This window comes from Eubalaena glacialis, chromosome 6 (genome assembly GCF_028564815.1).
Source record: "Eubalaena glacialis isolate mEubGla1 chromosome 6, mEubGla1.1.hap2.+ XY, whole genome shotgun sequence".
In the NCBI taxonomy this organism is placed as follows: Eukaryota; Metazoa; Chordata; class Mammalia; order Artiodactyla; family Balaenidae; genus Eubalaena; species Eubalaena glacialis.
The window spans coordinates 13290688-13304300 of record NC_083721.1 but is presented as its reverse complement, the minus strand read 5'-3'; the positions used below and the strand labels follow the sequence as shown (position 1 = coordinate 13304300).

Sequence of the window (13613 nt, the reverse complement as noted above, 5' to 3'; positions counted from 1 at the left end):
AGACAGCAGGAGGGACAATCATGATAAAATCAAATCCCATACCCGCCAGGTGGGTGACCCACAAACTGGAAAATAATTACACTGCAGAGGTTTTCCCACAGGAGTGAAAGTCCTTATCCCCATGTCAGCCTTCCCAGCCTGGGGTCCGGCATTGGGAGGAGGAGCCCTCAGAGCATTTGGCTTTGAAAGCCAGCCAGGCTTGATTGCAGGAATTCCGCAGGACTGGGGGAAACAGAGACTCCACTCTTGGAGGGTGCACACAAGGTCTCGTGTGCACCAGGACCCAGGGGAAAAAGCAGTGGTCTCATAAGAGCCTGGGCCAGACCTACCTGCTGGTGTTAGGGGTCTCCTGTGGAGGCAGAGGGTGGCTGTGGCTCAGCATGGGGACAAAAGCCTAAGACCCAGGAGAGCCGGTGTTGTATGTTGCAGGTGAGGGCAGGAGAAGACCAACGTCCCAGCTCAAGCACTCAGGGGGAAGTTCCCCCTTATTCAGCCGTTTTGTTCTATTCAGGTCTTCAACTGACTGGATGATGCCCACCCACACTAGGGAGGGCAATCTCCTTTACTCAGTTTACCAATTCAAATGTTAATCTCATCCAAAACACCCCACAGACAAACCCAGAATTATGTTTGACTAAATGTCTGGGCACCTTCTGGCCCAGTCAGATTGACAGATAAAACTAACCCTCTGGGCTTCCCTGGTGGCGCAATGGTTAAGAATCCGCCTGCCAGTGCAGGGGACACGGGTTTGAGCCCCGGTCCGGGAAGATCCCACATGCCGCGGAGCAACTAAGCCCGTGCGCCACAACTACTGAGCCTGCGCTCTAGAGCCCGCGAGCCACAACTACTGAGCCCATGTGCCACAAGTACTGAAGCCCGTGCGCCTAGAGCCCGTGCTCCGCAATGAGAAGCCACCGCAATGAGAAGCCCACACACCACAACAAAGAGTAGCCCCCGCTCGCCACAACTAGAGAAAGCCCACGCACAGCAACAAGGACCCAATGCAGCCAAAAATAAATAAAATAAATAAATTTTAAAAATATATATAAATATTAAAAAAAAAAATTAACCCTCACACAAAGTACTGGCAGTAACCTTGGTGCCCAACCCAAGGGGATTTATAATTGAAGTGTAGTAGACGAAAGTTTAAAGTGTAGTGCTCACCAGTTAAAAGTAATAAAACTGTTTCATATCGCAACATGGATAAAACAGAAAATTATGAGTTAACAAGGTAAAAAACAAAACAAAAATACAGCTGTCCCTTTGTACCTGCAGGAGATTGGTTTCAGGACCCTCAGCAGATACTAAAATCCAAGGATGCTCAAATCCCTTATACAAAATGGCGTAGTATTTGCATATAACCTACCCACACCCTCCCGTATACTTTAAATCGTCTTTAGATTACTTATAATACTTAATACAATGTAAACACTATGTAAATAGTTGTAAGTACAATGTAAATGTTAGTTGCTGCCACACAGCAAATTCAAGTTTTGATTTTTGTAATTTTTGTAATTTTCTTTTTTTTTGGAATATTTTTGGTCTATGGTTATTTGAATCCACAGAGGCAGAACCTGAGGCTATAGAGGTCTGACTATAATCCTATTTTTATTTGCAACCCTAGAATGAGACCTAAAAATATCTGCTCCCCCAAACCATGAACTCATTATGATATTCAACCAAAAGATAAAGTTCCTCCCCAAGAAGAATGCGTTTGTCACCACTGGAGGTAGCTATTGCTCCAACTCCTTACTGTGAAAAATGATCGTTGAAGGGAAATAACTGAATAATTATCTTGCCTTCACTTTAGGAACTATATTTCAGGGTGACCAAATAGGCCTGAATGATGAGCAAGGGCTCTGTTTTACAGAAGGAAACTGTAACGGGAAGTGGGGCCCGGCTGCTCGCTGCTCAGAAGCCAATAAAGAGGCAAAGTCGGTGGAAAGGAAAGTGTGCTTTATTTTGGATGTCAGCAATGGGGGTGGGGCGGACTCCTGTCCAAAGGCCGACTCCCCCCACAAATGACCATCAGAGGGCAAGAGCTTTCATAAACGGAGGGAGAGGGCTACATGCAGAAACAACACAGTCAGCTCTGACGGTCATCTTGAAATTGGTCATCGGTGGTCTGACCAGCGTCATCTTGATTGTTTTAAGTACAGTTAATCTTCAGTTCCAGGGTCGGTTTGTTCCCATTTCCTTGAGGCCAATTCTTGGAATTGTGGCAGCTTACGTCATGGCTACAGTCTGGTCATCATGTAGTTAACTTCTCCCACCTGGTAGGGGTTTCAGTATCTATAAGACAGCTCACAGGATACGGCTCAGAATATCATCTATAGCCCTTGAGAAGGAACTAATGGTCCTTGACTATGCTTAATGACTAAATTATTATTATTTAGTCTTGTTGGACTGTTTTCCTTTGTTTCTGCATTTTCTCACTTCTCTGATTAAACTTATTCTTTGGCTAAAGTTTTTTCACAGACAAAAGGCAGGCTGAGGACATGGGGTGGGGCAAGGACCATAGGGTCCTGTTCTGTTTCAATACCAGCTAATTAATGTGGAAAAATCATAGTATAAAATCACCATTTTGCAAACTCTGATAAAATAATTAATTCAGGCAACATTAATCAATAGATGAGAAAACCTTTGGGTGAAAGACTGATGGGGGACAGAGTGTCAGGTGTCATGCCAGAGGATACTTGCTGGTTGAAAGAGGGAAACAAAATTCTTCCATGAGGGATCTGGCTCTCATCACCAGAACTCACCAAATCTTAGCATCATTAGTAATGGGGCAACTGGATATTTTGAGCATCCTGGTGTGTTGAAATACAAAGCCCGAGACACTGCATTGAAGTATTCTTACTTCAATATTTAATATTTTTGTTAATATTTTGTTTAATATTTTTGTTAAGTCTGAGCAGGATTTTAGGTCTAAATTCCAGGTGACAGGAAGTAAAGGAGACAGGTTAAATGACCCCATGAGGGAGCAACCAACCAAATCTAAAATGTGGGACATTTTGCAGGAAAACTGATTTGGCTTTCTCAATAAGACACCAGCATTTAACGCAGGAAAAGCAGGGAATTGTCCTACATGAACTCAAACAAACCAACTGTAATAAAGTGGTTTTTTAAGGACAACTGGGAAAATTCGAACATGTGCTGTGTGCAAAATGGTATTAGGGAATTAATTTTCTGATGTGTGACAAAGGAATTATGGTTCTGAAAGGCGCTGTCCTCTTTATTTCGGGTTGAGACGCTATGATGTTTGTAATTTACTTTAAAATGCTTCAGGAAATTATACAGAACAAAATAGGAAGCAAAAAAGGGGCAAAATGATCATTGTTGAATCTAAGGGATGGGTTCATTCAGTCATTCTCTGTACTTTTCTGAATATTTGAAAAACTTCATATACAAAAGTTAAAAGGGGTCTGTGGGGCTCCTGGGAAGAAGAAATTCAGAGGTTTTAGGAATCATTTAACATTTGAAAACTCACATCCAAACAGAAATTGATGGGTATAATTCTTACTGATATACTTATCTTTGCATTAAGCCTGTTTCAGAAAGACTGTTCACTCAGTCCAGGAAGACAACATAACTAACAGTTGTTTGAGAGAAATTCAGGGTCATGAAAGCAAACTGGCCAGGCCCTTGGTGCTCAACAGTGCATCAGACCAGGGACCAGAAGCCGTGGGTTCTAACCCTGGGGCTGCCAAGTGTTATTTCCTCTCACTTGAGCCTGAGTGTTCTTGCTCCAAAACGGGAGCATCTATTCAACTCCACGAACATTTCTTAACCATGTGCAGTGTTCCAGCACTGGGTTAGGTGCTGCTGGAATGAAGAATGATCCTATGGCGCTTCTCATTCAGTAGGAAAGACAGACAGGAAAGGCAGTAGGAAAGACAGACAGGAAAGGTCAAGCCAGGGAGTTCTCTGGTGGTCTAGTGGTTAGGATTTGGCGCTTTCACTGCTGTGGCCCGGGTTCAGTCCCTGGTCGGGGAATTGAAATCCCGCAAGCCATGCGGTGCGGCCAAAATTTAAAAAAATAAAAGGCCAAGCCAGCTAGGCGCCGATCAGGACTATGAAGGCGGACAATCAAAGCACAGCAAAGATTACTCAGAATTTAAGCAGATACTACTGGTATTTTGTTATAGCAGCCCAAACAGACTAAGACAGGTGCATAAAATAAAATACATAGGATTGCAAAGGAAACATTGTTGAAACTCTACTTCCAAAATGTACTTCAAATTTGTGATATGTAATATATTTGCTCTTTTGTTAATGTGTTAAATAACAAGCTCTAGTGATGAATCTAATTAACTGCTCTGATTTCAAGGGAGTGATGAGTATAAATAATATTCTGCATCAGATGCAATGTGATATGAAATGTCTGGAGTTTCCATGGGTTACATAGCCATTGGTACTGCTTTGGTTTGTTGTCTCATTCATAATTGAAGAGGATGCTCAATTTCAGTCGGAGGTTGGTGAAAATAATGACCTAATTTCTCTCCCAGCTAAGTTTAAGACCCTCTGAATTCTATCCAAGGACACCTTGAGGACACCAGTTAAGAACTGAGGGACTTCCCTGGCAATCCAGTGGCTAAGACTCCTCTCTTCCAGGGCTTGCATTGCAGGGGGTGTGGGTTCGATCCTTGGTTGGGGAACTAAGATCCCACATGCCCCGTAGCCAAAAACAAAAACAAAAAAAACCTCATGAGTGTGAAGCTATCTTACTTACCCTGAAAATAGGTATAGCACGAATGGCTGTATCTTTAGGATCTTGCTGAGTTCAGGGGAGACTCACTTTCTTTGAAAGGTCCAAGTTTATTAACTGATTCTTTTGGGTGAGTTAGTTTGGGAGCAGGAGATTCACCTAGGCTCCCAGTATCTCCCTACAGCTGAGTTATTAATTGTACAGAGGGAAAAACACCTTTATAGCGGGGAACTATCCCAGACATCATAATGTAAATGACCACCGCAAGTGTCCAACGTTTAAAAATATTAGTAGTAGGACACACTGAGATCACGTCACTCCAGACGCAAAATGTGTAACCAGAATAAACTCAAGTAAATAATCAGATAAGCCCAAATCGAGGGACCCTGTACACAATTATGTACCTCTTCTCTTCAAAAATGTCCATGTCATGACAAAGAAAGGCTGAGGAACTGTTCCAGATTATAGGAGATTAAAGAAGTTGACAATGAAATGTCTTGCTTAACCCGTGACTGGAGCCCAGCTTGAAAACAAAGGTTTATAAAGGATATTATTGGGACAACTGGTAAAATCCAAACATGGAAAATATATTACACAGTAATATTGTATTAATATTAATTTCTTGAATTTGATGATTTTCCTGAGATTATGTAAGAGAATGTCTTTGTTCTTAGGAGATATACCCTGTATTATTTAGGGGCGAAGGGGACATATTAGACTTAATGGTTCAGCAAAAATAAGTCTCTTTATATATTAGATAGATAAATAGGTACAAATATCGGGTGCATATATACACATATATACATATATATCTATACACAAATATATACATATATGGAGGGAGAAAGAGAGAGGGTTCATGAGCAAATGAGACAAAAATCTAACAACTGGTGAATCTGGATGAAAGGTATAAAGAAGTTCACTGTCCTATTATTGCAACTTTTTGGTGGGTTTGACTTTTTTCCAAAATACAAAGTTAAAAGCAATTAAAAAGCCCACTGTCCAGAGTCAGCTGTTACAAACTCTTCAGCTACTTTTTAAAAAAATTTATTTATTTTATTTATTATTTTTTTTTGGCTGCTTTGGGTCTTCGTTGCTGTGCGTGGGCTTTCTCTAGTTGCGGCGAGCAGGGGCTACTCTTCACTGCGGTGCGCGAGCTTCTCATTGCAGTGGCTTCTCTTATTGCAGAGCACGGGCTCTAGGCGAGTGGGCTTCAGTAGTTGTGGCACGCAGGCTCAGTAGTTGTGGCTCGCGGGCTCCAGAGCGCAGGCTCAGCAGTTGTGGCGCACAGGCTTAGTTGCTCCGTGGCATGTGGGATCTTCCCGGACCAGGGCTCGAACCTGTGTCCCCTGCATTGGCAGGCAGATTCTTAACCACTGCGCCACCAGGGAAGCCCCTCAGCTACTTTTATCTCTGATCAACACCAGAGTGTCTGCTAATTAGCTAATGCACGGTAGAAATTAGTTTTCATCGTGTAGTCATGGCGCTCAGATGTGGGGATTAGCTGGGCTTACTGTGCAGGCCCCCCAGGTTTGAGCAGGGGATAAGAATCCAGCCAGTCCTGTGGCCTGAACTTCTCTGAATGGCACCCGGGGTTTAGGATTCTGAACCACCCACATGTGCAGCTACTCACTGGAGGCGTCTGTTCCTGGGTCCCGAGACCTGACACCGGAACTGTAATCACTGCATCCGCCCTGAGTGAACCTTTCAGAGAGGGAGGGTTTGGAGGCTGAGGCCCTACAGCCCGGACTACAAGGAGCTCCAGAAGAGGCGTCTAAGGGTTGCTGGGTCGGCTTGCTCACGAGTACATGTGGCAGAATTCAGTCTGAGATGTGGTTTTTTCAAGACCTTCTCTTCCTCCTCATTATTATTATTTTATAGCTTTACTGATACACATATACCTCCCATTTTTAGTCGAGAGGTCCATGAATTTTGTAAATACACAGTCTTGCGACTGCTATATTCGTTTTAGAACTCTTTCATCACCCCTAGAAGTTCCCTCCTGCCTCGTTGCTCTCATCACTGCCCCCATCTGGACCACAAAGTACTACTGATCTGCTTTCTGTCCCTATGGCTTTGCCTTTTCTAGAATTTCCTCTGAATGGAGTCATCTAAGGATGTAAACTTCTGTGTCTGGCTTCTTTCACTCAGCATAATGGTTTTGAGATTCACCTCCTGTGCTGTGTGCTGTGGTTTTGATTCAGATTTCCCTAATGATTAATGATGTCGGGCATCTTTTCATGTGCTCATTGGCCATTTTTATAACTTCTTTGGAGAAATGTCTCTTCAAGTCCTTTGCTCATTTTTTAAGTGCATTGTTTTTTGATGTTGTTGAGTTGCAGGAGTTCTTCATATATTCTGTATATTAATCCCATATAAGATATATAAATTGCAAATATTTTCTCCCATTCCATAGGTTGCCTTTTCACTCAGTTGATAGTATCCTTTGGTACACAAAAGTTTTAAATTTGGATGTAGTTTTTAGTCTTTTAAAATCTGAAACATTTCCCAGGCCTTTCTTTACCTTTCATGACATTGACATTTTTGGAGAGTACAGGCCCTTATTTTGTAGAATGTCCTCAGCTTGGGTCTATATAATTGTCTCCTCATGATTTTGTTCAGCTTGTGCATTTTTGGCAGGAACACAATATCTGTGATGTTGTGGTCTTTTCAGTGCATCCATCAGGAGGCATGTCACCAGTTTGTCCTATTATTGGAGATGTTGATTTAAATCTCTTAACTAAGGTGGTGTCCTCTGGTAAGTATGTAACTGATAAGCAATCTGGGGGAACAGCTTTAAGATCGTGTGCATGTTATAAGTATCCTTTTCCCCAACAAGCTGTAACCCAGTAGTTTTAGCATCCATTATTATTCAAGCCTGAATCAATGATTATAGCGATGATTTGCTATGATGGGTGAAAAATGGTGATTTGATTTTCTACTTGTATTAGTCCCTCTACATTTATTATGGCAATTAAATTGGCATTTTACTTTCCCTTATAATGAAAGAAGAGCTTTCTTCACTCTTCCTGTTTATTTGTTCTTCGATATCATTCTGATTCACAGATTCTTTTTTACTCAAGGTGTTACTACGTCTATAATCATTTTGGTGAACTTTGTTTTTTGTTTGTGTGTTTTTTGCATGTAACCATATATCTGGATATCACTCTGTATCAGTTCATAGAGTTCTGCCTTGTTGATTTTTTAGCAATGTGCTACTTCATTGTGTGGACATGCTATAATTTATTCAAACAATTTCTTACATATGGACGTTTAGGTTGTTTTGAATATTCTGAATTACAAATTATGCTGTAATAAATAACCATCATAATTTTTTTTGTGTTGTTAGAGGTAATTGAGGGTAGTACCCAGAAGTGCTATTTCTAGGTCAAAGGGTAAATACTCTGTAATTTTCTTAGCTATTGCTCAATTCCCCTCAGCAGAGGTTGGACCATTTTGTAGTGCCTACTTCCAGCCTCGCCACAGAGTGGTTTGTCAAGATATTGAGTTTCTGCTCTTCTGATGAATGACAGGTGCATTGTCACTTAGGTTTGTCTCCTCGTGTGCAGAGAGGTTGCATCCTTCCACCAAATAAGTGGCTCCTAAGACCTTATTTTAGAGAAATGGCTTCCATTCGGGCTCCAGGTGCTTATTCTTTGGCCCCAGCCCCTCTCTCCTCCCTGTCTAGACAGATGAGGTCGGTCAGATTGTAGGAATGGGATCCTCACTACTATCATCATCATCGTCAAACGTGCCCAAACGTGAGAGGGCACTCAGTCCACTGGCACCAAGTGGGGGCATCTACGTGCAGCTGGACAACTTGCACAGCCCTCCCTCTCACTCCCATCTCAGCCTCCACAGCAACCTCCTCCAGAGGGTACAGATAACCCTCCCTGCTGAGTGCTGAGGCAAAGGGGTTCGGAGAGACGAAGCAGCTCACCCAGCCAGTGAGAGGAGAGTCCAGTCCACAGACCATGAGCATAGCGTCCTAGTCCGTGCCTGCAAAGTTAGGGAACTGTCCCCAAGACTACTCTCACTTCTGACACCAGAGGCCAGCCCAGGGTCCCCACAACCACTGCCAAGTTCAGTGACTCACTAGAAGGACCCTCAGAACTTGCTGAAAGCTATTATACTCACAGTTACGCTTTATTACAGCAAAAAGATACAGATGAAAACCAGCCAAGAGAAGAGACAAACAGGGTGGAGTCGGGAGAGGTTCCTACTCAGCGTCCGGGTAAACAAATGTAACTGATCAGGACACTATGGGGCCTGCCGGGGACAGACCCCTCCCTCCATGTCCTCTGCTTTAGCTCCTCTCTGAAGCGCCTAGATAACAGTATCTGATGCACATTTCCTGAGTTGTTTTACAGATGCTAAAACCACCACCAAATGGAAAAAGTGAACTACATGATGACCATGAGCACATAGCCCCTAGACCTACTGGTGCCTAAGGATTGGTAATGCTACCACCACTCACCATCAACCAATCAGAGAACAGTGCATGAGCTGATCACACACCCTGGGACTCCCCTCCCTCACTTTGCCTTTAAAAACACCTCCCTGAGTGCAAGTGTTTTGAGCATTAGCTGCACTGAACTCTTTGTCTGGTGCCTTACAGTAAACACTGCGCTTTCCTTCACCACAACCTGGTGTCACTAGATTGGCTTTACTGCCCGTGGGCAAATGGACCTACACTTGGTTCCGTAACACAAAGGCACTCTTATCAGGCAGGAGAGCCTAAGGGCTTAGAGATCACCTCTGGGGAGCTGAGGGCACAGAGCAGAGCTCTCTTTGGGCGAGGGTAAATTCTTTATTACACAATGCCCTTTCCTTGTGATACATTCATACAAGTGAGGGTACCTGCTCATGACCTTGGAGGAAGAGTCCAGCCTCTGCGCCCACGTAACTGGCACGAAGAAGAACCCCACGTGGCTAAACAGCAGGACTGGGAAACGGACAGCAACAGCCAGTCTGCAAGAAAAGTACAGTAGACTCTGGTTATTGAGAATTCACATCCAGTGTTTTTCTCTACTCATCAAATACGGAAGAAAAACATCAGTTTGACCCCACTAGGCTCTTGCGTCAGGCCCAGCTGGCCTCAGTATCATTTCTGATTTGATTGCATCCAGAACCCATAGGTGGTGCCAATTTTCAGTTTGGGCAACAAATAATTTTAAAAAGAAAAAAAAAAAAAGGGAATCTGAAAGATTAACAAACCTCTTTCTTCTATTGAATTACATTTCCCAGTTGAGGTAATGTTACAATGAAGATTGCCTTGCAATGTGTTCAAAAGGGGTAAGTTCACATCTTTATTCACTGTGGGACTGTTGTTGACACTTTCAAAAATCTTCCACCTCCAAATCAGACAAAGGTCAATTGAGAGGAGGCCCAGAGCCTTACTATTTAGGGATGGGGGAGGGGAGAGGAAAGGAAGACAAATTCAGCCCTGAGGGAGCAGGGGATTGGGGGTGGGGTGGCGAGGGGGGCTGGGAGGGAGGAGAAAAAGCTTTTTGGTTCACCTCACAGGCTTTCCCCACACACTGGGCTATCCTGAAGGAGGAGGACAGAGCTTGTTTTCTCTCGAGGGTCCTCCAGCCCACGCAGTGGCCTTCTCAGGACTTCCATTCTCCTCCAGCCTTCCTTGGATAGGATGCCGGGGCCACAGACAGATGTTTTCTTTCTTTTTTCCTTTTTTTTTTTTTGTCCACACCTTGTGGCTTACAGGATCTCAGTTCCCTGATCAGGGACTGAACCCAGGCCACGGCAGTGAAAGCCCGGCATCCTAACCACTAGGCCATTATATTCTTGGTCTGGGGCTTCAGCTGACATTCCCAGACGGGGGTCTGTTACAGTCTTCCAAATCTGGAGGTCTGTAGATTCATCCCAGACACCTGATCTTTTCAACCATCAATTTCATGGCTGACTCTTTCTCTGTGTCTTCAGTGTGAATGTGACTCAGTCAAAATATGACTTCCTGTCACATGGGCCATTCTGGCCGCCCTAAAGGGGATTTCCCAGCATCTTGGGCTTCCACAACTCCAGTTAGATACTTTCCTTCTTCCTCCAGTTTTAACCATCTGGGAATCTTAGCCAAGCCTAAAATCAGAGGTCCTCATCTATCACCTCAATTAATGAACAATAAGTATTATATACCCGGCAGGTTTCTATGTAAAATGTTTCTAGCACCAATTCCATTCCATTGTGTGAGGGAAGGGTGTTGGTGGCGGTAGGGAGGGTGGTTCCCAACACTATTCAACAAGTCTCCAGACACCAGCTCAGTGTCCCACAATTCAACTCGATTCTGACACTGCCTACTCAGAGATGGCATCATATCCCACAGGTTAAGGGCTCAGTCTCACAAGCCTACCCCCTTCCCCAGCTTCAGAAGCCAGTCATAAGGCCAGTTGATCACCTGTGCTTCTGACCAACCAGCTACAGTGTCGATTGGAGGTTCCAACAACGCCCCTCCTTGGGTTTGATTAATTTACTAGAGCAGCTCACAGAACTCAGAGAAACATTTAATTCACTAGATTACTGGTATATTATAAAAGGGTATGAACAGCCAGATGGAAGAGATTCGTAAGGCAAGGTATGGGGAAGGGGCATGGAGTTTCCATGCCCTCTCCAGGCATACCATTCTCCCCCCATCTCCAAGTGTTCACCAGCTCAGAAGCTCTCCAAACCCTACCTTTTGGTGGTTTTCTGGAAGCTTCATTTCATAGGCATCATTGATTAAGTCATTGGCCATTGGTGACTGACTCAACCTCCAGCCCCTCTCCCCTCCCTGGGGGGGAGGGGGTGGGACCAAAAGGTTCAGCCTCTAATCACGTGGTCAGTTCTTCTGGCAACCAACTCCCACCCTTAGGGGGATCCAAAAGTCATCACATTAACATAAAAAAGAACCTTCATCCTTCTAGTCACTTAGGAAATTGCAAGGATTTTAGGAGCTCTGTGTCAGAAATGGATGAGGACCAAGTATATATTTAATTACATTACCATACCATGACCCAAATATCCTTTCTTTAGGAAAATGCAGAATTGGGGATCATAAGCAGCCCGCATTTTGTTTTGACACCAATTGATTTATTCATCAAATATTTATTGAGGGTTTACTCTGTGCCCAGCACTATGCTGGCACTGGAGGCTTAATGATGAGAGGACAGGCAAGGTCAAAGTTGAAGAAAGGCACCGCTCTGAGATGGCTTTCAGTTATTTTTCATTCTGAAGGGAAACACTTTCTGAGAACTGAAAACTTTATCTCAGTCTTGTCAAAAAATAAACTGAGGTATATTAAATGTTTTAAGAGTTTGAGCGAAAATTAATTTGAGTTGGGCAGCATCCAATCTAGGAAATGGAAAGGGGCTCTGAGGAGCTGTACAAAGTGAAAGACTTTTATAGGCAGAAGGGAGCAGAAACAAGGACGTTACACTAGGCAAAAAAGCCAGGTGGTTATAGCAGCTTACTTTCCTTTCGAGTCTGTCAGGCAGATTACCTAACTAGTGCTAGGAGTCAGGCGATTCTAGGAATCAGGTGATTCCTGATTGACCGGTTCAAGATTCCATTTCTAGGAGAGCAGAAACTGTAATTAAGTTGTCTTGGTTTGGTGACGTGGGGCTTAACATAAGTGACTCCATTTGGGGCCTGTTGTCTTGTTTTTAACGGTCTCAACCAGACATGAATCTTACATCTTATAAAATTTATCTTAGTAGTATTTTTAATAGTTAAGCATTTTAAAAATATATAATAAAATATTTCTGGAAAAGATTACACAGTACCCGAGCATGGTAAATTCAAATGGCCCAGAAGGGATCACAGGTAAGTCAACCGCTCCTTCCCCCAGAGCTGGTAGGGGAAGTTTAGGCTTCAGGCCTGCAGGGGGACCTCCTAGCCAGCTCTCCTCAGGCCTATTCTAGATCCTTGGACCCGAGGGCTCTGGCATGCTGGGCAGAGGGGGGGTGGCGGCAGGGGTGAGACAAGTCCCCAATCCCCAAGAAAGGCCTTGGGTTCACATATCCAACCAGCTGTTTGGGGTAGGGATGGAAGTTACTCATTCTCAAATGCTTACGGATGCCAGACACTGATCCAGACATTTGGTTGGGATACATCACCTTCTTGCAGGTGAAGAGCTGGGAAGGGGTGGCTGGATGAGTGCCTGGTGTGAGAACCAGGGCAAAAAACCTCCCCCCACCCCACTACTGTTTTTTTTTTTTTTTTAATAAATTTATTTATTTTATTTATTTTTGGCTGCGTTGGGTCTTTGTTGCTGTGCACGGACTTTCTCTAGTTGCGGCGAGCGGGGGCTACTCTTCGTTGCGGTGTGTAGACTTCTCACTGCGGTGGCTTCTCTTGTTGCAGAGCACGGGCTCTAGGCGAGCGGGCTTCAGTAGTTGTGGCACACGGGCTCAGTAGTTGTGGCTCGTGGGCTCTAGAGCGCAGGCTCAGTAGTTGTGGTGCACGGGCTTAGTTGCTCCGCAGCATGTGGGATCTTCCTGGACCAGAGCTTGAACCCGTGTCCCCTCCATTGGCAGGCGGATTCTTAACCACTGTGCCACCAGGGAAGCCCCACCCCACTATTGGTAACTGCATACTAAACAGCTTCACGTTGGCAGGGGGGTAGTGCAAATCTTTTCTTCCTTAGTCACCTACAATGCAAGGGATTTGTAGCCACCACTGATGCCTCTGCATGAACAAAGGATCCCTGAAGGATGTTATACTCTACTTTTCTTCAACAAAAACTGACCTTGCAACACAGGAATCCCAGTGAATTACCAATTTTTCATCTTTAAGCAGTGCTGTACGCTGCCAGTTCTAGACAAGGAGCCATTTCTGATTTCTAGAAGATTTCTTGCAGCCAGTGGGTTGGAGATGAGGCCTGGCTGTAAAGGACTGAGAGTAGAATTCAGTT

At 44.1% G+C, this 13613-nt stretch overlaps 1 long non-coding RNA gene across 2 annotated transcripts in view; it reads right to left on the bottom strand.

Moving 5' to 3' along the window:
- Positions 1-1941: 1941 nt before the first annotated feature.
- Positions 1942-13613, bottom strand: part of LOC133093164 (uncharacterized) — a 30522-nt gene continuing 18850 nt past the window's right edge. Inside the window, exons 3-4 of one of the 2 annotated variants that reach the window (XR_009701244.1) lie at positions 9569-9679; positions 1942-2292 (exon numbers count right to left, since the gene is read on the bottom strand). This is a non-coding gene — a long non-coding RNA (uncharacterized LOC133093164). The remainder of the gene's footprint in view (positions 2293-9568; positions 9680-13613) is intronic. The other variant, XR_009701245.1, reaches the window with a different exon arrangement.